Consider the following 23,603-nt stretch of genomic DNA (forward strand, 5'->3'; position numbering starts at 1 on the left):
TAGTGACGAGAGCATAAAAACAACCTTGTTACACAGGAGCTCCTGCAGCTCAGTCAGCGAAGGCAAGGGTGCAACGGCAGGGAAGGGCTGCAGCCCAGGCGGGGAGAGCCCACGCCCTCGCCGTGACCCAGGAACCGCGAGCTGACAGGAGAGTACCCTGCACCTTGCACACGGACAAGGATTTTAGAAAATAACAGGCGGGGCCGGCGCTGCGGCTCACTAGGCTAATCCTCCGCCTGCGGTGCCGGCACCCCGGGCTCTAGTCCCGGTCGGGGTGCCGGATTCTGTCCCGATTTCTCCTCTTCCAGTCCAGCTCTCTGCTGTGGCCCGGGAGTGCAGTGGAGGATGGCCCAAGTGCTTGGGCCCTGCACCCACATGGGAGACCAGGAGAAGTACCTGGCTCCTGCCTTTGGATCAGCGCAGCGCGCCAGCCGCAGTGGCCATTGGAGGGTGAACCAACAGTAAAGGAAGACCTTTCTCTCTGTCTCTACCTCTCTCACTGTCCACTCTGCCTGTCAAAAAATTAAAAAAAAAAAAAAAAAGAAAATAACAGGCAGTCAGTTCGAGTCCCGGCTGCTCCACTTCCCATCCAGCTCCCTGCTGATGGCCTGGCAAAGCAGTGAAGATGGCTCAAGTCCTTCAGCCCCTGCACCCACGTGGGAGACCCGGAAGAAGCTCCAGGCTCCCGGCTTTGGATTGGCTCCGCTCCGGCCACTGTGATCATTTGGGGACTGAGCCAGAGGATGGAAGACCTCTCTCTCTCTCTCTCTCTCTCTCTCTCTCTCTCTCCCCCCCTCTGTCTCTAACTCTGCCTCTCAAGTAAGTAAGTAAATAAATAAATCTTTTAAAAAATGAAGAGAAAATGACAAGCAGTTAGTAAAGCTGCTTGGGAAATAAGCTCTCACAAACTTGCGGAAGTGTGAACAAATTCAACCGGCGCAGTGGGCAAGCTGGCCTTGTGTTTAGGAACACATTTCTCCACGTGTTTGAAGTACGCCGTGACCAGCTGAGGGAGGACTGTGCACCCTCACAACGAGACTCCCTGACAAGGAACAAGGGGCATGGCTGGGTCTCCGCTCTCGACACTGCAACAACACGGGAGGCTCGAACGCTTACCCACGTACCCAACAGATGACACACACAGGTAAGTGACTGCCAGGGACTGGCCCTGGGGGAGCCGTAGTGAACGGGGGATGACAGGAATTTTCCACAACTGGCTTCTGGAGTGGGTGTCAAGCAATTTGACGTTTGTCAAAATTCATTGAACTTACATATTAAAACGGTGACTTTTTTTTTTTTAAGATTTATTATTTGAGAGGCGGAGCTACAGAGAGAGGGAGGGAGAGAGAGAGAAAGGTCTTCCATCCACTGGTTCACTCCCCAAATGGCCGCAACAGCTGGAGCCGGGCCCATCCGAAGCCTGGAGCTTCTTCCAGGTCTCCCATGTGAGTGCAGGGGCCCAAGCACTTGGGCCATCTTCTACTGCTTTCCCAGGCCACAGCAGAGAGCTGGATCGGAAGAGGAGTATTCGGGACTGGCGCTGTGGCGTAGCAGGTTAAAGCCCCAGCCTGCAGTGCTGGCATCCCATGTGGGCGCCAGTTTGAGACCCGACTGCTCCACTTCTGATCCAGCTCTCTGCTTGGTCTGGGAAAGCAGCAGAAGATGGCTCAAGACCTTGGGCTACTGCACCTGCGTGGGAGACCAGGAAGAAGCTCCTGGCTCCTGGCTTCAGATCAGCTCAGCTCTGGCCATTGTGGTCATTTGGGGAGTGAACCAGTGGATGGAAGACCTCTGTCTCTGTCTGTCTGTCTGTCTCTCTCTCTCTGGCTCTACCTCTTTCTGTAACTCTTTCAAATAAATAATATTTTTTTTTATTTTTTTGACAGGCAGAGTGGACAGTGAGAGAGAGAGACAGAGAGAAAGGTCTTCCTTTGCTGTTGGTTCACCCTCCAATGGCCGCCGCGGTAGGTGCGCTGCGGCCGGCGCACCGCGCCGATCCAATGGCAGGAGCCAGGTGCTTCTCCTGGTCTCCCATGAGGTGCAGGGCCCAAGGACTTGGGCCATCCTCCACTGCACTCCCTGGCCACAGCAGAGAGCCGGCCTGGAAGAGGGGCAACCGGGACAGGACCGGTGCCCCGACCGGGACTAGAACCCGGTGTGCCGGCGCCGCAAGGCGGAGGATTAGCCTAGTGAGCCGCGGCGCCGGCCGATTTTTTTTTTTTTTTAAAGGAGAGTAGTCAGGACTAGAACCAGCGCCCATATGGGATGCCAGCGCAGCAGGAGCAGCTTAGCCTACTATTGCACAGCGCCAGCCCTAAGGATGGATTTTATGGTACTTAAATTACTCCCCAATAAACCTGATTTTAAAAGCTATCCAGAAGAGACAATCAGGTAGAAATACACTGTTTATGGTATGGAACAAAAGGTGACGGGAGACGACATGACTACTTTTTGGGTAACGCGATTATGAATGATAGTCACTTGCCGCCCTATGCTTTTCTATAATGAACACGTCACTTCTGTGATTCAAAAATGAAAAGCTTTCTGGTTTCAATTAAAAAACAAAACAAAACAAAACAAAAAGGAACACGTTTCCACGCACCGCCATGTACCGCCGTGTTCCACAACAGACTTTTTACGAGGTTCATGCGGAAACGGCAGGCGGGTCTGATCAGTTATCAGTTGGAACTTCGGTCCCGCCAGCCCCGGTGGCAAACATCCCAGGGGGCACAGGGGCTGGGGGATCACCTGTCCACCAACTCCGCTTCACACTGGGCACACTGAGCCCAAAGGAAAGGAGGGGAACTCCTCAGGTTCAGAGGGTCCAAAGTGGGGAGACCTTGATCGGGTCAAACCGGGCTGCGAGCACGGAAAGCAGCGCTGATCTCTCGGCCCTGGAACACCATCAACATCCTGGCTCTGCCTGCTCCCCGGGGACGGCGCCCCTGAGGGCCGACGACGCCGCCCCACGGCGGGAAGGGCTACAAACACTGTGGCTGGCTGCAGGACACAGCACTCCGTGTCCCGTGTTCACTTGCTTTGCTTTTCCAGTACAATTTTGACTTCACATTTTTCTTTAAAAATTCACTTTTTAAATTCAACATACCTACCTCCCATGGGTAGTTTCCCCTGTCCTGAGGACGTGCATGCCCGTGTCCCTGTAAGAGTGTGACCAGCCCTGCCCACGCCTGCCACAGAAGGATGGGCCTCCTGGGGGACCAGACACACAGCTTGGTGACCCAGCCTCTCACAACGGCCGGCCAGAGGCCTTGGGAGTCCCTGTGGGGGATGGTGAAGCCACCACCTGTGACACCAGCATCCCATGTGGGCACCAGTTTGTGTCCCGACCACTCTGCTTCCAATCCAGCTCCCTGCTAATGCACCGGGGAAAGCAGCAGAAGATGGCCCAAGTGCCTGGAGAGCCAAGGGAAGCTCCTGGCTCCTGGCTTCTGCCTGGCCCAGCCCTGGCTGTTGTGGCCATTTAGGGGAGTGGCCCAGAAGATGGAAGACCTCTCTTTCTAACTCTGCCTTTCACAAATAAATAAAATGTTTATTTTTTTTTTTAAAGAGTCAGCAGGGTGTCTCTTCTAGGTCTGTACCCTGCCTGCACCCCTGGCCCCGGCTGTAAGGATGGCATTACAGATAGGGCTGTGCCACAAACCCTGGTCCCAGGTAATATCATGTCCACCAACCCGGAACTTGGGGTGACAGCCACAATAGGGGTGCTGTGAACCACTCAATTTGGAGGGCTGTTTGTTACTACAGTGCAACCCAGCAGTGGCTGACTGCTACACCCACTGTAATCTCACCCTGAGCCACAGTATCCACTCATACACTACTACGGTGAAACAAAACATTTTAAAGGCCAGCCACGTCTGTTCTAATGTTCTCCCCCCTCCCCAAATGAGTACACACTTTCAGAAACCCTGCTACAGGAGGAAGGAGCCTGGGACCAGGAAGACGGACCGAGAACCAGCTCTACAGGGAGGAGCCTCTGGGGCCCTGTGGGCAGAACTCAGAACCTCCGCTCAAGAACCAGGCACCGCACATCAGCTTCATGCTTTGCCACACGTGTGTGTGTGCATGTGCGCGTGTATGTGTATGAGTGCGTGCACGTGTATGTGTGTGTGCACGTGTATGTGTGTGCATGTGTGCATGTGTGTATGTATATGCGTATGCGTGCACGTGTATGTGTGTGTGCGTGTATGTGTGTGTGTGCACGCACGCTCTAGGGTACTTCAGGAAGTTCCTGTAGCAATGGCATTAAAAGCTAAGTTTATTTTGGTGCGAAACAAATAGAAATCCATACGGTCTTTTCAAAATATGTATTTTTTCATTAACTTTTAGAAGACCCCTCTAAGGCACAAACTTAAAAAAAAAAAATTCGTACCAAAAGAAACTTATCTTTTAATTCCATTTTTCTATGAACTCTTGGAAGCCCCCCCCATTACCACTTCACACTGTCCATGACCAATTCTAAGATCCAAAACGCACAACTGCTGAAACGCCAGGAAAGCACGTCCCAGAGCCAAGGTGCCTGGGGGCGTGGCGAGGTCTGGTGAAGGAGGAGACTGTGGCTGGCTCTCTCCCTCGGTCACCAGCTTCATTAGGTAGCCTTCCAGCTCACAGGTCTCCAGGAAGCAAAACCCCTCAGACCACCTGACTGTGAGAGGCCCTCCTTGACCACTCCCTGATACAGGCGTTCAGCATGCTAGGTGCCATTCGGGGGGATTCCAGTCGGCTGTATCATGCTGTCATCATGAATGGTCCACTTGTTTGGCTCAGGTAAATCATATTTGCATATGCAAATTATGCCTAAATATTCTGTACTATTAATGTTATCACTAATTACATAATAATAGTTACCAATTTCCACACGGATCAAACTTACAGTTTTGTAGCTATTAGGGAAATTGTGCTTTGTAATTAAGATAATCCTCATTTCCAGATGCTAATTAACTATATAATAATTAGTCTCATTCACTAATGCAAATGAAGGATTTTCATCTTTATTGATAAAGGACTTGCTTCTTATCGGTTAAGGAATGGTAGCCCCAGAAATCTCGCAGAGAAACACTTTTCCTTCTCTAAAGGTTAAAAGGTAAATCCATTTTTATCAGTCTCATTTGTGAATGCAAATTAGGTCTGATTAATCAAGTCAGAGATAAATGTGCTAGTCTCACTTCAGGACACAACGTATAGCTTACTGAGTTCCTCTCTCTTCCCCATAAACACGCAGAGCACCGGAGTTCACAGGACCCGAGTCTGGCGGGAGCCGCTGGCCCGGTCGGCAGAAGCTCCCAGGCGCCTGCGTCTCTCTGCCACGCTGCCCTTTGTTTTCCCTCCAAGCCCCGCGGAGGGATCCTGCAGGGGCTGTGTCTTAATGGCCCGGCCACAATGGGTGTGAGTGAGCAGGGACTTCTGTGAGTAAATACGGGGGAAACAGGGAAAGCCACATTTGCTTGGATTATTAAGTTTTCTGTGCTCCAAACAGAACACAAACTGGCACCTCCCATCGTGACTAATGAGGGCTGCCTCGGTGCGAACAGAAGGCTGACAGCCAGCGAGGCCTAGTTGGCAGGCCCCAGCCCGGCCTCACCGCATTCATCATCCGCTAAACCAATCCACCAATTCTGCACCACCATTTGTCATTAATTATGCTAATCAGCACGCCATTACTCTCTGATGACACTGTAGCTGTTATTAGCTAGTTATGGCTTTTCAAAAGCACAACTTATTGTGCATGCATGGGCTGTGCACGCATTAGCCTACAGGGAAGAAATGTCCAATTATGAAAAGAAGAAATTTGCTATTATCTTTTTATAACAAACCAATTTAGTAATTAGGAAAGTCTCTGAACTCATAGGTTCCTTTTTCCCCCCCTCCCTTAAAATAATTGAAACCCCAAAATGTGCTTTTCCATATTTCTCTGGAAGAAAGGGAAATTCCAGCCCAGAGATGCTTTGCTACCCGTGGAAAGTGGGGCCTGGGGAGCGACTGTGCTGGCGCACGCGGGGCTCTCCGGCTCCTGCCGGGCTTCCTCCTTCCTGACTGTGAATTAGCAGGGCCACTTTATTACGCGGCTCTCAGCCACGCCGAGTGCCGGGGAGAGCAGAGCACACCCACGGGAGCTTGCGCCGCTCACTCGCAGCACAGCGGGGCTGTTCACACGAGGACGCAGGCTGCGCACACCTCACCTGGCAGCTGCCTCCAGGAGGAGCGCGGCCACAGCCTCCTTAACCCTCGCACGCCCCAGTGACACTGCCAGCGGCGGCAGTGCCGCTCCAACGACCTTGGAGTGGCACCGTTTGCCCAAGTGCTGGGTTTAGGGGACAGAGAGGACTTTCCTCGGGCTGGTGGCAGAACGGAGTCTTCTGTGGTCAGCTTCTAGCCAGTCATCACTGGGGGACCCTTTCGGAAACTCCCGGCTCCACCAAGGGGCTCACGCTGGCCCTGCCGTGTCCACAGGACTAACCTTTGGGCATCTGTCCAACCCCGGCACCAACTCCAAGTTGTTGTGCTCGGGCTGGGAGTCTTTACCAGTAGTTTGAGAAGCTTCATCTGTATTAAGAGCTCATTAATATCATCAGAGTAAATGGGCCTATTAAAACATCTTTAAGCAATATCTGAACATAAATCTCCCTAAACTATATTTAATGACTGTACTTAAGATACATTATATGCAAGTCTTAATGAGACATTAGATAGCATTTTGAAGATTAAAATTAGAGAATCCATATAAAGTCTGTCCACTTAATGTAGCCTTAAGCTATACTGATGAAAGCATTACCACCAAATTATCACTGCATTAGAACAAATATTTTTAATCATCTCTGATTTATGCATTCTCTTTTTTGTGTAACTTTCAGTTTCACAAAAATACATTTTGAGTATACAAAAGAGGGTATCTGATGAGTTTCAAGTTTCTGAAACTCTGGAGGTATGCAAATACACAATTTTGCTGGCACTGCACTTCGTAAGCGTCCAGGGGTCCTGACTGCATCTCCTCGTGTTTGGATGGATTAGTCACTGTGAGTACATTTGCCTATTAAACTTCAAGACCAGACGAGACACAGTATAGAACTTAAGCCAAAATATTCGGAAGGCCAGAACACAGTACAAGGTGCACAGCACCATCAACAGGACACCGGCAGTGGAAACATCGGGCGTCTACCTGGACCCAGGTCCCAGCAGAGACCCTACACTCTCAGCGTGTGACCCCCACCCTGCACCCATACAGCCACGAGGTCTGAGCCCTGTTTGTGTCTGTTCCCCAGAGCCTGCTGCAGAGTGACAATGAAGTCCTGTTTCCACCCCAGAGCCCTGCACAAAGAATAATCCGTGTTGCTGGAAGAAGGATATTTAAAAAAAAAAAAGTTGGTCCCCAGAGCCAAGGGACTTGAACCCTTTAAACTAATCCAAAGCCCCTCACATCTGTTCAAACAAGGGCGCGCTCTCCAGGCTGGCAGAGCAGCGGATGTCAGGCCACACGGCCTCTCTCTGTCCATTCATCACAGAATCATATATCCTAAGGCTACGAAAATTCTGAGAAGACTCAACACACGCGGTCTCTCAAAAACAGGTCAAACATCAGGCTGTCTGGACACATAAAAGGATTCTGACAGACTCATCACGTGCCGTATCTAAAACACTGTGTGCCCAAGTGGGACTTCTGACGCCACGGACACTCTCCCTGCTCCCGGCGTGCCACTGCTGCTGGGCGGGAGCCCTCGCAGAGGAGGGAAGCACGTGGGCCGGGGGACTCTGCAGGGCACCTCGTACCCCGCCACCAGCGCAACCACACAGGGAGCCACCCGAGCAACCGAGCAGGAGCAGCTGACGGAAATGTCACCTGGGCACGTGCAGCTGACACCGGCACAGGGCTTTTGGCAATAAGCTGACAGTCTGAAAAACGCTGCAGACGCGTCACCATGGACACTGGGCAGACGTGGTTTTGGGTGCTTCATGCCAAAGGGTAGCCGCCTTTTATGAATGCTACTCAATGACGGACTTTCTGGGATTGTGTGAGGCAGGACCGCAGCCGTGACACCACTCTTAATAGAGTGAGAGGTCTGGTGTCCGTCTTCCTCCTTCAGAAGTGAAGGCAATCACACAATTTAAACGCGCCGGGCTTTGGAAGGAGCCCACTCCCACGGCACGTCAAGCCGGCAGCTCTGAGCCCGTTTCCCTTTGCTCTTTCCTGGTATTCTCGCCCCAAAAGGAGCTCCTTCAGAATATGATTGTGCATTTGTAGCTGGCTGAATCGGGCATTCTTCATAAATAACAGCTCTGTTCTGTGCACACGAGCTCCTTTTTATTAGGGACACAGTAATGAACAATGAGCAATGTGTTCTATTATTCTTTGTCAAATCACAAAATGCTACATTAGAATAACTGTGCTGGTCAATGTAATATAGTAGATTAAATTCAACTTCTGTGGAAAAACCACTGTAAAACAGCATGATAAGGAGGCTATAAAAAATTTAATTTTACTCCAAACTCCATCACAAAAAAAATGGTGTGAAAAGTAATTTTGCATAATCAGTACACGCCATCTGGAACAATTAACCGATTTCTATAGAACTATGAGGATCAGTCATATCTGCTTATTAAAGATCAGAAATTATACAAGTAATAAATCCTTGAAAAAACTAAGCGTACTCCCGCCTGTCAACGCTATTTTAACTTCAAATACTGAAGAACGCCTGATAAGGCTGAAAAGAAGAGATTAATATATGCAAATTACATCCAGCATTTAAAATCCCCACAACTGTCTCCGGCGTTCTGTCCCTTATTGCTGCCTTTATGTTTTATTCATACACCGACTCACCTGTCACTTCATAAGCTATAATATTATGGGGGTATTATTAAACAGCATAAAGCCGTGCTTTAATTGGAAAGCTTCATTGCATTTTCCAATTATTTGGAGTAAATTAAAAGCAGATGCACATAGTTTAATAAGGAGTCTAATATCAGTTCCGGGAAATCAAAATTCATTGTCATTACTATGCCGTGATAGTTTTGCAAACTGTACTCAATTTCAGGGGTTTTCAAAAGAAAATCTGTCTATGCAATCTGTTAATTGTCATTCGGTTAATAACTGTTTAAATATCCAAACTACACAGCAGCTTCCTATTAAAAAAAAATTAAACCATGGGGTTGATGCACGCAAACAAATACAGCAAAATACAGCGTGCAGCTCCTGGGCTGGGCTGGACTTCCCAGACTTGCCCGTGCACCTTAAAACAATGGGACGCTGGGAGCAGCTCGGCCCCGGAGCTGGGGGACAAAGAGCAGCGCGTCCAGACTTCTGCAGGCGCCGGAGGCTCCAGTGCTGCAGACAGCTCTCTGTGGAAAAGGGCAGAAGCCACAGCACAAATTGCGTTTTCAGAGGTCTGCACCGCTCAGCAAAAAAACAGCTCCCGAAGTTTAATTGGTCCATCTCAAATAGATCCTCTTAATGAGCGAATTAACGGACTCAGGACACAAACAGGGGAAGAAAATCAAAGAAAGCAAAGGTTGTGAGCAATTTGTTTTTAAAGAACTGGCCCCTGAAGGCCATTCCCTTATTGGTTCGTGACCCTTAGGCTCTGCAGGGCTGGCCACTGTGCCTACAAGTGGACGGGGCTGCCACACAAAGGAGTATGTCCTGAGTCATTAGGGATGTAAAGAGCCAAATCTCAAAGGTTACCCTTCCCAAGGAATCCTGCCCACAGACGGAGGGAGGCTGCGCTCCGCAGCTACGAGTCGCACACACACATACGTGGAGCTACAGCACTTACAAATGGGAAGTCACAGGTACACTCACACTGGTACATGTAACCTTTTCAGTGTTAAGCTCAGTGACAGACTTTTTCAAATCCTAGGTGTGTAACTTATAATAGGACAAGCAGTAATTGACTTTTAAACTCCACCCACTGTGAGGGTTGCAATTAATCTGTTTTTAGCCTAAGAACTGCTGCTCTGCAAAGTTCATAACTTGTAGGCACTTTTCCCCAGTCCATTAGAGCCTGAGAGTCTTTATAAAGGCAACAGCCCAGAGATGACTCTGCAGCCTCCACGGAAAGGGGGGAGTCACCACCATCCCCCACCCTACCCACCCTGGCCCAGGAAGGACACCAAAGGCCTGAACGAGAGAGCGAGCCTTCGGGAGGAACCACCAGAAACTATGCCCAAAGATGAAGATAAAAGCAATTCTTGTGCAGTGATCCAAAAAATAGAATCTTTTTTTTTTTCAAAATTACCTGTTTTAATAAAGTAGACACACTGTGCCAACTGAACCATTTAATTATCTGCAAAAATGATGAATCAAAACAATAGTTTGCAAAAATAAATGACTAACCTCTGATTAAAATGTCTGTCCTCATTAAATCCAAATAAAAGGTACAATATCTTTAAAAGAACGTAGCCTAAAGAAACGGGCTATCCCTCAGCACTGATAGCCTCCCACGTGACAGCGGCTGCACGCTCCCGTGAGCCGGGGGTGGCACCGCAGCGGCTTGCTTCAAGACACACGAGGACGACGCCTGCAGCGCAGGGCTGTGCCGTGGCCTGACTGCCCTGGGGCAGCTGGTGAGACGCTGTGCCTGCTGCGGGCGCTGAAGGGCCTGGGAGTGGAGGGAGTGCAGGTAGGACCCCTTTCCAAACCGGAGTTCGTTTGTTGGAAAGGGAAAGGGAAAATGGAGCCGACAGCAAGCTGGCCAAGTTTTCTTGAGCGTGGTCTTCGCCGGGAGTGTGGCGGATCCCAGCACTCGCGGGAGGTCTGCCTTGCGCCAGGTTTCCGAGCTGTGAGCTCCCCTCTGGGGTCCGCCCCAGGGTGAGAGCATGGTGCTCCCTGGCTGGAACCCAGAGGTGAGGGCGGCCAGCAGCTTTCACTGCAGCAGGCGCTCCGGACCACGGTGCTTCGAGAAGCTCATGGAACGTGGAATGAAAAGAGAACTATCTGGGGGCCAAAAGGTTTTGAAATCCATTTATACGAAGGGCCTTCAAAAAGTTCATGGAAAGTATGTATCCAGAAAAAACTATGCATAGATTTCAAAACTTTTTTTTGCACCAAAATAAACTAAGCTCTTAAATGTCTTAAAATGTTTACTTATTTGTCAAAGTTTTAACTCATTTTTATTTGAGAGGCAGAGGGGGAGGGAGAGAGGGAGAGAGAGATCTTCCACCTGTGGTTCACTCCCCAGATGCCTGCCAATAACCAGGAGCCTGGATCTTAATCTGAGTCTTTTATTTGAGAGGGAGGGAGCGAGCGAGAACACCGTCATCTGCTGATTTATTCCCCAAATGCCTGCAGAGCCTGTGGCTTGACCAGGAGGAAGCCGGGAGCCAGAAATGCAACCCAGGTCGTCGACGTGGGTGACAGGAACCCAAGCCCCATTGCCTCCCAGGGTCTGCACCGACAGGAAGCTGGAGCTGGGAATCCAATCTAATCCAGCACTCTGATGTGGGACACGGGCATCATAACTGCCAGGTTAAACGCCCACACCTAAACTTATCTTTTAACTCCACCTTCTGCAAATTTTTTGAAGTGCCCTTGTATATTATCTCTAATCCTCAAAATTCAGAAGAGAAAATTGTAATTCAAGATTATGAAAGAGAAACTGATGTAAACTGTCTAGACACACAGCTTACCAGATACAAAGGGGCAGATTGCTCCTAAGATCCAGGTCCTCTCCAGAAACCAGTGCAAATATTGAGCACCTCCTGTATGCCAGGAGCCCGGCTGCTTGTTAGATGGCACCAGTGAACGAGGTGTCGTCATCCTACCTTCCGGGGCGAGCCCTCAACGCAGGCCAAGCAGCAAAGCACCTATTAGGCCAAAGATGGATCTCTCTCTGTAGCACTGGCAAAGCCAGCAGATGGCCAAGGCTTTGTAAGAAGCCCAGCAGCCAAGAGGCTTATTGGCCAAAGAAGCTGCTCATCTTGGCCCTACAGAGGGCAGAAGCGGGGGTGGGTGAGGGCTGTGGGATTCACAAGGCAAAGGCCCTCGTGGCACAGTCACGGGCACAGGGCACGTTCCAGGTGTGTGGGCTAGGCAGTGGAACACGGAGACGGGCATGCTGGCTGCTCCCAGGTAGCAGGCAGCTACGGACTTCTAAGCAATGCTCTGGGCCAATGCGGCAGCTTTACTCTCTCATTCAAGATTATGGATGTTGCCTCTCTGGCAGATCACGAGACCGCTGGCACTATGAAGCACGTCGGGTCTGCATCGCTCACTGTCTTAGAGACGGTAGGAAGACACATTGAGGAAAGGGGCCTCGTTCTCTGGCACAGGTGATAAATACCTCCCACCCAAACCCTGGGCTGGAGCACTGAAGATGTTTTCTAAACACAAACAGGCTTAGGACTGTCACTGGCCATTAATAAAAAGAGGGGAAAACATCCCATGTTCGGGACACAAACACCCAATGAGTGGCAGTGGCTGGTTCAGGCATTCTGCCCACAGGGGAAAGGTGGCCTCACGTTCTACTCCAGCAGCTGCATGGGAGGGGGGTGCACACTGGGCCACAGCTGAGGGGCAACACCTGACCTCAGCCCCAGGGGCTGCCCTCTGTGCAGCCTCTCCCCGCCCAGTTCTGCTAACACCTATGTCTTTGCTCAGGAAAGCACCAGGAGTTAAAACACACTAACGTGGAACTGCTAACCTGCTACTGTGGTCAGCTGGAGGACACAAGGGTGCGGTGGAAGCAGGTGGGAGGGGAACCCGGAGCCGGGATCCGATGGCCACAGGCTGCGGCCATTCAGCGAGCTCGTAGGGAATGCTTAGGGTCTCCAATGGCTCGGTCCGGAGGCTTGGTTTCAGCACAGACGGGCCCTTGGGAGGCCCAGTCTAGAGAATGCACCTTCACAGTGGGGAGGAAGGGTGGCACCTGGCTGACTGTCATTCAAACAGGAGCAGGATGAACTAGGGCAGGGGAGAACACCAGATACTGCTCAGTCCCAGAAAGCCAACTATGGGCTTGGCTGCCCACCCTCTTTGTCAAGCTAAGACTACAGCAAGGGGGCATCCAGAGTCCAGAGCTCCTCCAAAGTTCTACATGTCCAGGCCAGAGCAGCCCCACCTAGCGAGGGGGACAGGTTCTTTGAGGTACCCGATGCCTCCCTTCCCTGGTGGAGAAAGACACTGGAGGGAGGGTTATGAAATAATCAGTTCCAGAAGCACCTGCCACGACACAGCTTTGTGTCCTGGGCACAGCTCTGGTCCTTGCCACAAGTCACTGTCACCCCCATTTTACAAAGAAACGAAAGCAGGGGAAGGTTAAGCCTGGCACAAGCCTGTGGAGTCACCCACTGTTCACAAGGTCCTTCCGCCTCGGGACTGTCACAGTCAAGCGTCTAGGGGCCTCACTCTGAGGTCTCACGGGTGACCATGCAGGGGCCATCTGCAATTTTAGACAATGCTGAGACCCAACACGTGAAGGCCATCCTACAGGGCTCACCCTCGGTGTGGGCACTTTCCCAGTCCGGTTCCGCGAGAGGGGAGAACCTGGCCGGTGAGAGCATTCTCTGCACGTGGCTTGGATCGGAGCCCTGCCGCTTACTAGCGGAGTAACTTTGGGCCAAAATCGTAAGCTCTCAATACCTCGGTTTCCCCCATCTATAAAAGGTTTCTTGGTAAGGGCTTGTTGGGATTAAGTGACAGAATGCAAGCAAAGTGCCTCTTAGTCTTGTACATGGTAAGTGCTGGAGGAGGGTTGCATTTTATTAAATTAATTAATTAAATCCATTTTAATAAAGTAAAAACAACTTCAGCTCCCTAAATTGTGTTTTAACAAAAGAAGCTGCCTTAATTACATCTTACTTTCCTCTCAGATGATCGTCTGTTATTTCGAGGGAGACCAAGCTAGACGAAGAACCCGGAGGCTAATTCGACGTAAGCTGCCCTGGGCAGGATGGCATTAGATTCAGCAGTGCCAAGAGCAGATGCAGAGCTGGGACCAAGGGTTGCTCTCCCATCTCTCCTTAGGTCTGCACGCCTGCCCGCCTGCCGCCTGCCGAGAAGGGAGTCAGGAGGGGGCCCGCAGAGGGGAGGGGCACTTCCTCCTGCTGTTCTTGTGAGGCCGCATCCAAAGGGAATGTCTGTGGGGCCTATGGGCAGCCACATCCGGGCATCTCACGCCAGGCTCCTTCCCTCTCACAGTCAGCCCTGGGGAGGGGGCGCACCCACCCCCACCTTGGCCACTGGATGCCGCCTGACATTTGGGGTGCTCCTGGGGAGCAGCAGCTGCACTGCACCGCCTGTGGAAATGCTTGCCTGAGAATCTGGGTGTTTAGACCCAGGAAGGCAGAGAGCTCAGCGGGGGAGAGCCAGGGCCTGAACCCAGCTCTCCGGATCCACCCGGGGAGCCAGCCCATGAAACCAAAGCCCTCCATGCTCTGCCACACTGAAAAACCAAACACAGAACCAGAGGCGGGGGAGGGGCAAGGCCGCGCTGGCCACCCTTTCAAGAGCGCTGAAGCGTCCTTACCCGATAACGATAACGTTTCACTTTTCCTGTTGAGGAAACCGGAAAGCCTTCACTTTCTCCCAGCTGCAGCAGAATAAGCCCCGGGGCAGTTCTTCCCGAGAAGTCCAGGGCTGCTTCTCCTCCCGCCCTGAGCCATCATTCTATCACCGCCCCAGGAAACAGCTCCTGGCCGAAAACAGCCCACCCCTAAGAGATCCTGTGCAGCAGGACACTCCGCGCAGGCCACGCCGGGAGCTGGGAGCCGGGAGCCGGGAGCCGGGAGCCGGGAGCCGGGAGCTGGGAGCCGGGAGCCAGGAGCCGGGAGCCTGCCGTTGAATCCTGGAGGAAACGGTCTCCAAAAAGCCACGGCAAGGAGCCAAGGACAAGAAGGTGGCGGCTGCACTGGGCCTGAGCCAGAGTGTCCATGATAATTCACTCCCGGGATCACAGCCCTGCAAGGGAGGTGGTGGAGAGGACCAGCTCACCAAAGCTTCGCCAGTGCTCGGAGCCTCATGACCACGCAGGGAGGGAGACAGGCAGTTCGCACGGTGCAGTCGCTCACACGCGTGGACAACCAGCACTGAGTGGCCTGCCAGGACCCTCGCACAGCTCTAGGAGGTGCCACTCGCACACATCTGTCGGGCAGCTCTGGGTGAGGTCCAGAAACATCAGAGCCGAGACTCTGAACCTGAGATCCCAATGGCCCTGCCGATCACAGGCGGGACCCGCTGCCCTCGGGGCACGGGCGGCCCCGTCTGAAGAGTGAGCAGAGGTAGGAATGCACTGCTTTGGGCCTGCCTGGTTCAGAAAGGCCAGAAGGCAGCCTCCATCCTCTCTAAACAGTCTGTGCCTCCCCAGGCACTCACAGTGAAACCTCCCCACCACCAAGCGGCCTGGGGTAAACCGGGGAGACAGCACACCGCAGGGAAGAGACCGGGAAAGGCAGTCTGGGAACAGGATCCCAAGATGCTGGGTAGAGTGGAAAGAAGGCAAGGCGACCTAGCTGCTGGGGTGGCGGGGGCAAAGGCCCGAGAGAGACAAGGGCAAGGGGGACACGGAGCAGCCCAGGCTGCAGATGCCACGGGATGGTGGGAGCCGCCCACAGCCTCCACACTGCCAGACTGAGGTCTCCAGGAACGCAGCTGGCAGTGGACTGGGGCAGGCATCGAGGTCGGCCCTGGGGGACGAAGGGGCCGGGGCTGTGCTTCAGAGATGGGGCTGCCACCCTGGCAGCCACACCTGAGGCTGGAAAGGCCTCAAGGAAGAGAGCCAAGTAAGTGGCAGGCACCAAAGTCTGCTTCCCGCCAGCCCCAGCTGGGCCAGGCCGTAGGCTCGGCCCCTAAGTGAGAACACAGGGCAGTGATGAGAGGACCACCCTTCACTCTCAGCCCTGGAGGGCTTGCTGGGGCAACTGAACATGGCCGTGGACTTGATTGGGACCCTGGAGCAGGGCTCCCAGGATCTGTCTCCCTGTGAAATCGAGAGGAGGCACTCACGGAGCGGACTGGCTCCAGGAGGCGAGCGCTGCGGCGTGCCCCACGCGTCTGCCTGCACACGCTGTTCATTAACTTCAGTGACACAGCACCGCGGAGGACGTATAAAAGCACATCCAATTAGCCAGGCCTACATGAATATTTGCACTCTTAAATCTTCTGCATTTCGAAAGGGTTAAAGCTTATTATTAGCATATAATTTACAGTCCTTTCTCCCAGGAAAGGAACTAATGCACAGTAAATGCCACATTCATTTTAATAATACATGTTACAGTCTGTGCCCAACATCTGCACAAAGGTAGAGCAGGCAGATTTTTTTGACATGTCCCACTCTGCCATCTAAACACAGGCTTTCTGTTTCTTAAGTGACGGAAGGTTTAATCAAGAAAGCAGGCAATTCATCAATCGAAACAAGGCAGCGTGCGTGCGCCTGACAGCACACACATGGTTGTGTACAGAGCAAACCTGGCCACCTGTCAGCGGCACCTTTTACATCAGGATATACAAATACACGGTGCGATCAATTCCCCCTCCGCTCCCACTCAGTTCTTCTTCCTCCTATTGTATTTTTCTTTATACTCGATTTTGTTGTCAGTCGGGGCAGGAGGAGATGGATATACAAGGGAAGCGATGGCTGTTATAGGTGATGATAAAAATTTATATGCCTTTAAAATGACAGATGCCCTCCTTGATTCAAGCACCATTAGTGTGTGTGTGTGTGTGCGTGTGTATACTCACTCCAATCAGGAATCTTCCCCATATGCTCGGAGCTGTGGCTGTGCCAAACTAACATTCCTCTCTGAAACCCTGGCCGACCTCCCAGCCACTCCCACGCCCTCATCAGCCAGCCCGAGGTGGTGCTGAGAACCTGCAGCAGAGGAGAGGGGGAAGCAGAGTGGAACACGAGGCCGCATCCAGCCACGAGCGCGCCCTCCACAGACAAAGGAGCACCTGTGAAGGCAGAGGCTGCCTGACGTTACGCAGGGGCTCCCGCAGCAAGACACTGGCTCTTGCCCTCACTGGCGGTTGTCAGTAATGTACTACACCCGTGCACGGGCTGACATTCATCCAGGTATGTGGGAAAAAGAGAAGTCACACACACGCGCGTGCGCGCACACACACACACAGATGCAGATCCTGCAGCGGAAGACCAAAGACATCTCGCGCTGAGCGGTCAGCATCCCTCACACAGACGGAGCAGCGCTTCTCGGGGACTCTACTGTGTTTGTTTTTAGCTTCCATTTCCAACCTTGCGAGCCTCCATGACCATTAAAATACTACGCTTATTTTCACTTTTCCAGGTGAAATCTGTTTTGTCCCAGTTGAGAGAGGGAAATAAGAAAATCCCTACAAGTGAGAGGCGCTCAGCTTGGAGCTGTCCGGCGCACTGCAGAGGAGTTTCTAATGATCACACTGAAAGATACACAGACTTTCTTCATCATAAGATGAAGAGCTACTGGCAGAAATTCTCTCCAACTGGATGAAATATATAAATCACAAATTTCATAATACTGATAATTAAATGTCCATCTTCCAGTTTAAATGAGGACTAGATTAAAACTGCATGGAGCAGGCTGGTATTCAGAAATCATTAATTACTTTTAATTGCTTTATGCTTTCCTAGTCCGATGTCAGAGCTACACGGCTCATCCATGGTTCTGAGTTAAAGATAAAATCCTCCTCCTCTCTTTACTGATGAGACCACGGCACGGAATCCACCGCGCTCTCGTCCTTCCTGGGGTCCGACATTGTATGAGGGCACTGGTTTTTAACAGGGAACAGCTATGAAGGGCAGTAAGCTGGTTTTTCTAGCTATCAAAAATAAAAACCCAACCAAAAAAGCTCTGAAAAGAGCAAACAACACTAAAGACAGGGTGGCCAGTGCACCTGAGGCTGCTGGGATGGACCCCAGGGACGCCTTCTGCCCCAGCTATGTGCCTTGCCCCCTGGCGCCTCAGGACCTGTGTCCTGAGACAGAGCCATCACTGACTGCGTGTCTACACGGTGGCTTGTCCTACATCTGCGGGCATCTGAGATGTTCTGGTTTTATTACATGCCAGTTTTTTTGGTTTTTATTTTTCTTTTATTTATTTTTTTATTTTTTGACAGGCAGAGTGGACAGTGAGAGAGAGAAAGACAGAGAGAAAGGTCTTCCTTTTGCCGTTGGTTCACCCTCCAATGGCCGCCGCGGCCAGCGTGCTGGGGCCAGCGCATCGCACTGATCCGAAGCCAGGAGCCAGGTGCTTCTCCTGGTCTCCCATGCGGGTGCAGGGCCCCAAGCACTTGGGCCATCCTCCACTGCCTTCCCGGGCCACAGCAGAGAGCTGGCCTGGAAGAGGGGCAACCGCGACAGAATCTGGTGCCCCAATCGGGACTAGAATCTGGAGTGCCGGTGCCGCAGGCGGAGGATTAGCCTAGTGAGCCGTGGCGCCGGCCACATGCGTTTTAATACAGAAGAAAAATAAGACTTCTTTGGTAAAAATTCTACACTTGGAAATACAAATCAGTTTATGACAATAGCAGCAAGAACAAAATAGCACAGCATGACCGCCTGTTCATCAGACAAAACCTGCCATGACGGACAGGAAACATCCCCAGGTTAGAAACACCGGGCGAACTCCTCTGGGCAGAGCTTCTCCACGGGAAGCCTCTGGCACTGGAGAGCAGCAGGTCTGGGCAGGGGCTGGGCTGCAGGCCCGCCCTGAGTCCACTTCTTAAGCAACACCCCACTCAAGCTTCAAACACGAAGGGCTACTCCACGTCCCAACACACAGGGCCACAGTCACGCTGTGCTGTTTCTGAGGCCCCTTCCTTCTTTTTCTCCAGGTTGTAAACATTGGTCTTTCTCTCACAGGCAATGTCACTTCAGACGCTGACTGGTGGCAACGTGCATTTACAGGACTAACCCGCACATGGACTAACCCGCACATGGAGTAACCCGCACAGGGACTAACCCGCACAGGGACTAACCCGCACATGGACTAACCCGCACATGGAGTAACCCGCACATGGACTAACCCGCACAGGGACTAACCCGCACAGGGACTAACCCGCACAGGGACTAACCCGCACAGGGAGTAACCCGCACATGGACTAACCCGCACAGGGAGTAACCCGCACATGGAGTAACCCGCACAGGGAGTAACCCGCACAGGGAGTAACCCGCACAGGGAGTAACCCGCACAGGGACTAACCCGCACAGGGAGTAACCCACGCAGGGAGTAACCCGCACATGGACTAACCCGCACATGGACTAACCCGCACAGGGAGTAACCCGCACATGGAGTAACCCGCACATGGACTAACCCGCACATGGACTAACCCGCACAGGGACTAACCCGCACATGGACTAACCCGCACAGGGAGTAACCCGCACATGGACTAACCCGCACAGGGAGTAACCCGCACAGGGACTAACCCGCACATGGAGTAACCCGCACATGGACTAACCCGCACAGGGACTAACCCGCACAGGGACTAACCCGCACAGGGAGTAACCCACGCAGGGAGTAACCCGCACATGGACTAACCCGCACATGGACTAACCCGCACAGGGAGTAACCTGCACAGGGAGTAACCCGCACAGGGACTAACCCGCACAGGGACTAACCCGCACAGGGACTAACCCGCACAGGGACTTGAACTGAAACACATCTGCTGTAAACCACCTCGCCTGCCTCTCACTTTGTCCAGCTTCCCAAGGAACAACACGCTGTCGGCCTCGCTCCACAGACCCTCTTGGTGGGGACGGCTCCTCTCTGTGATCCCAAAAGCAATGGGTTCACCCCAGCAACCAGCCTGCTTCCCTCTCATCCCCAGGGAGACTGCCCACTGGCTCAGCGCCGGTCCACGCGCCTTGCACCTGGCTGTACCTGACTTCGCTCTCCCATTTTCGCACTTCCATCTTCATTTTCTTATAGCTATTTTTGGAGCTACCTTAAATCCTTCTGGAATAGGTGAGACAGAAATGCAGGAATTGAATGAATGATCAGATATTTAAACATCTAAAAAATTCTAAGGGAAAAAAAGAGGGAGGATGACTCCTGCTGGGGCCATGTTAGAGGACCCCTCTTTGGGGAGGAGAAAGCCTTACGGAGAAGAGCCCTGGTGGGAGACGCAGGGGCAGGGTTGGGGTACAGTCCGGAGGGATCCTGGCTCTGAAGAGAGCCCTCCGAGGAGGTAAGCTCTGAAGGGCCTGGCATCGGTGGGGACCCTGGGGGCAAGAACAGTGCCAGGAAAGTGCAGGCTGCTGCTCACAGCACACAAGGTGCTCCCTGAAACGGGGCTCAGAGCCAGAAGTGAGAACGGGGCTGACGCCGGGGCCGGGCCGGCCAGGGCGTGCCTCAGGGCCTGGGGGCCACATGATGGTGCCTGCGGCACTCAGCTCAGCTGCTGCAGTGTAGGAGCCAGCACGGCTGGGTTCCAGTAAGGCTGTATCTAGGAACAGTGGGATTTCCATTTCATGTAATTACCACATCACGAAACGGCACATCTGTTCCCCCAACTACTAAAGATACCAGAACGTCCTTCGCTCACAGGCACACAAAAACGGGCTGTGGGTAGGAGCTGGCTGTGGCCTGGTTTGCTGACCCTAATGTAGACAGGTAACAGCCATCATTCTACTTCTGTCTCCTGCATTAAGGAAAACCATGATCAAATCCTCAAGAATGTGGGGCACGTGAAGAGCAAGACAGGCGAGAGATGGCACGCGTGTTCAGTCCGGGCAGGCATGCGGACAGCAATGTTGGAATGACAATTAGCCATCTTTGCGTGACTGGTTTCAGGAGGCTGGTAACAGAAAAAAATTCTCAAAAAAAGGACAATAAAAATTGCCTACGTGTGGTTTGGACGTGACTTCCAGTAGAATCCAAAAGCATGTTATGAATCAGGTGGCTTGTGAGCCATCAGAAAGAAAGCGAGGCAATCGCTGGGGCCAGCAGGGTCCACCAGGGACACACGTGAACCACCAGGAGCACACACACGTGCTGTCCTGTTGGGTTCCCCAGGAGCACTCACATAGCATCGGGTCCTGTTTCCCTCATCAGAGAAGCAACACGAGCTCTTACAGAGCAAGGAAGAATGGCAAAGGAGCCAAAGAGGAGGAAAGCTGGAGACCACGTCGGTGCCTCGGGGTGGGCCTTTCTGGGCCGTCCTGCACGTTCACATGCTGGCTTCTCAGCTTCCCTCCCAGCTCCGTTACACCCCCGCCCCCACCATGCACACTTAACAGCATGCATGTATTTTTTAACAGATCGTCATTTTCAGGATGACTCAATTGTTTGCCTTTAAGAAATACCTGCCTCCTACCGAGTAGTATGGAGGATTATTTCAAGATTTATTTATTTAAAAGGCAGAGTTAGAGACAGAGGGAAAGAGACAGACACACAAACCGGGGGGGGGGGGGGGGGGGAGATGGGGACATGACGGGGAGAGGGGGAGAGGGAAGGGAAGAGAGGTATCATCCATCCACTGGTTCACTCCCCATATGGCCAGAAAAGGGCTGGGCCAGGCCAAAGCCAGGAGCCTAGAACTCAATCGAGGTCTCCCATATGGGTTCCTGAGCCATCTTCTGCAGCCCTCCCAGGTACATTAGCAGGGCGCTAGTTAGAAAGTGGAGCAGCTGGGACTCAAACCAGTACCCATTTGGGATGCTGGCATTGCAGGCAGTGGCCCAACCCACTGTGCCATAACACTAGCCCCTCTTTTTTTTTTCTTAAAAAAAAAAAAAAAAAAAAAACAAACGACATGCTGATCCATGTGGATAAGTCTTCCTGCACATCTGTAGGTATTTTCTGGAAGTTTCTAGAAGAGGAAATGTGAAGATCACAGATTTCCTTCATGGCCATCCTGAACAGGGCACCAGACAGCAGAGTCTAGCACACAAGCCCCTCAGGATCTCCGCACTGAGTCCATGAGAGCGCTTCACCCCACACATAGGGGAGAGTGGGAAGCATGGCGGCACTGCACAGAGCAGCGGGCAAAGCACAGCCAGGGCAAGGCAGAACCCCAAACTGCTGTCGATGCGGACACACAGGAAGACAGAGCCCTGCTCAGCGAAGGGGGCAGCTTGCAGACAGATCGGGATAGTCCCACCGGGCATGACAGCGGCAGACCAGGGCGACCGCTTGCCCCGGGGAACCTGGAGGTCCTGAACAAGGCCGACATTGGGCTACATGCTCCCCTTCCCTCCACGAACATCTCATGAGTGTCTCCATGTGCTGAGGACAGAGCTACAAACGTCTCCACTGGTGTCTACAGGAACTCTGGGCCATGCCTCCCATGTGCGCGTGCAGGGCAACCTGTCTTCCTGCGAGTTCAGGCATGCCAGAGAGGACACGGAAGATGAACGTGCACACACCATAAACGTGCGCTGCTTGTTAAACGCCACTGACGCTGTCTGGAGGCGCCCCTGCACTAAGACGCAGACATCTTCAGGATGTCACCTGGCATACCAGGAGCACTAAAGGCTTGGCCCCGGGTGTGAGGACGCACGTGCCCCACCCACGGCCCGATCTGAAGGAGAAAGGACAGGCTGGTGATTCAGAACTCCAGGGACCAAAGCATCAGCTCTGGGCGAGGGTTGGGGCCTGCGGCACTCTGCCTTAACTGTTTTTGGAATGAACCCTAGAAGCCTCAACTTTGCAATACCAAACGGAGATGGGCCACTCAGCGCCAAATACCGCTGGGGAGGGGTGGAGACGGGAGGATCTCTGCTCCTTTCCAGCGGAACAATTTGTAGGCCGCTGCCAGCAGAGGGTGGGCAGGCTTCCCAGCTGTGCCCTAGCTGCCCAGTGCTGAGCTTGCAGGCCTGACGGAGCCAGTGGGCCCTGCAGGGTATTTCTGGCAGCGTCACAACAAAGCAGCCTTAGGCCCTGGCAGAGCAATTTGGTGCCTGCAGCCGCAGAAGAGGCCCGAGCTGCCCGCTGCCATGGGCTGGAGCCTCAGCAGCCTCTGGAAGGTAAAACCCAGCCGACTGCCACTCACATAAATGAAACAGGAAGTTTCTGAATGGCTTCCCCTGTGTCTTAAGGCTGTTACCTTGGTATTGCTAACCTACCAGCAGAAACGAACCGAGACAGCACCTCACCCAAGCCGCAGGGCGAGCACGCAGCGGCCCCGAGGCAGACAGCGACATTCCTGCCAAACCAGGGGCGCTCTGGCGCACATACCAACAGCTGGGAAAGCCATCAGAGGACACAGGTAAGGTGGGCGGAGCCCAACACCGCGGCTGGAAAAAGATTTGCAAGCTGCAGAGGAAAAGTCATCCGTTTCGCCAGAGCTTTGCTTGCACGCATTCCTGTCCAGGGCTGCCCTGCTGGATTTCACAGGCCTGCCACGCACCACTCTGCCACCAAGCATCTGGGGAAATATTCAGCTTTTCTACAAAATAGGTCATCTCTCCACACTTGTTATGCTCCTTGTCGACTCTCCTGAAATAGCCGCGGCACAAAAGGCATTCTCCCCGGAGACGCTTTCCTTAGACAAGCACGTTCCCTCGCCCCTGGAGAGGCTGGCTCCTGGCGCAGGGCCAGGCTCCAGGCTTAAGCACATCCGCTCCTCCCCTGCCCGGCAGGAGATGCAACCACTGGCTTTTGCTTATACTTCCAAACCTATTAGGGAGTGATCATAGCGAGAAAAACTAATACTGACAAGAATTATG

At 52.6% G+C, this 23,603-nt stretch overlaps 1 protein-coding gene across 1 annotated transcript in view; it reads right to left on the reverse strand.

Moving 5' to 3' along the window:
• Positions 1–23,603, reverse strand: part of MVB12B (multivesicular body subunit 12B) — a 176,237-nt gene that overhangs the window by 43,993 nt on the left and 108,641 nt on the right. The gene's annotated exons all lie outside the window — the stretch shown is intronic.

The sequence above is a fragment of the Lepus europaeus genome, chromosome 12 (assembly GCF_033115175.1).
Source record: "Lepus europaeus isolate LE1 chromosome 12, mLepTim1.pri, whole genome shotgun sequence".
In the NCBI taxonomy this organism is placed as follows: domain Eukaryota; kingdom Metazoa; phylum Chordata; class Mammalia; order Lagomorpha; family Leporidae; genus Lepus; species Lepus europaeus.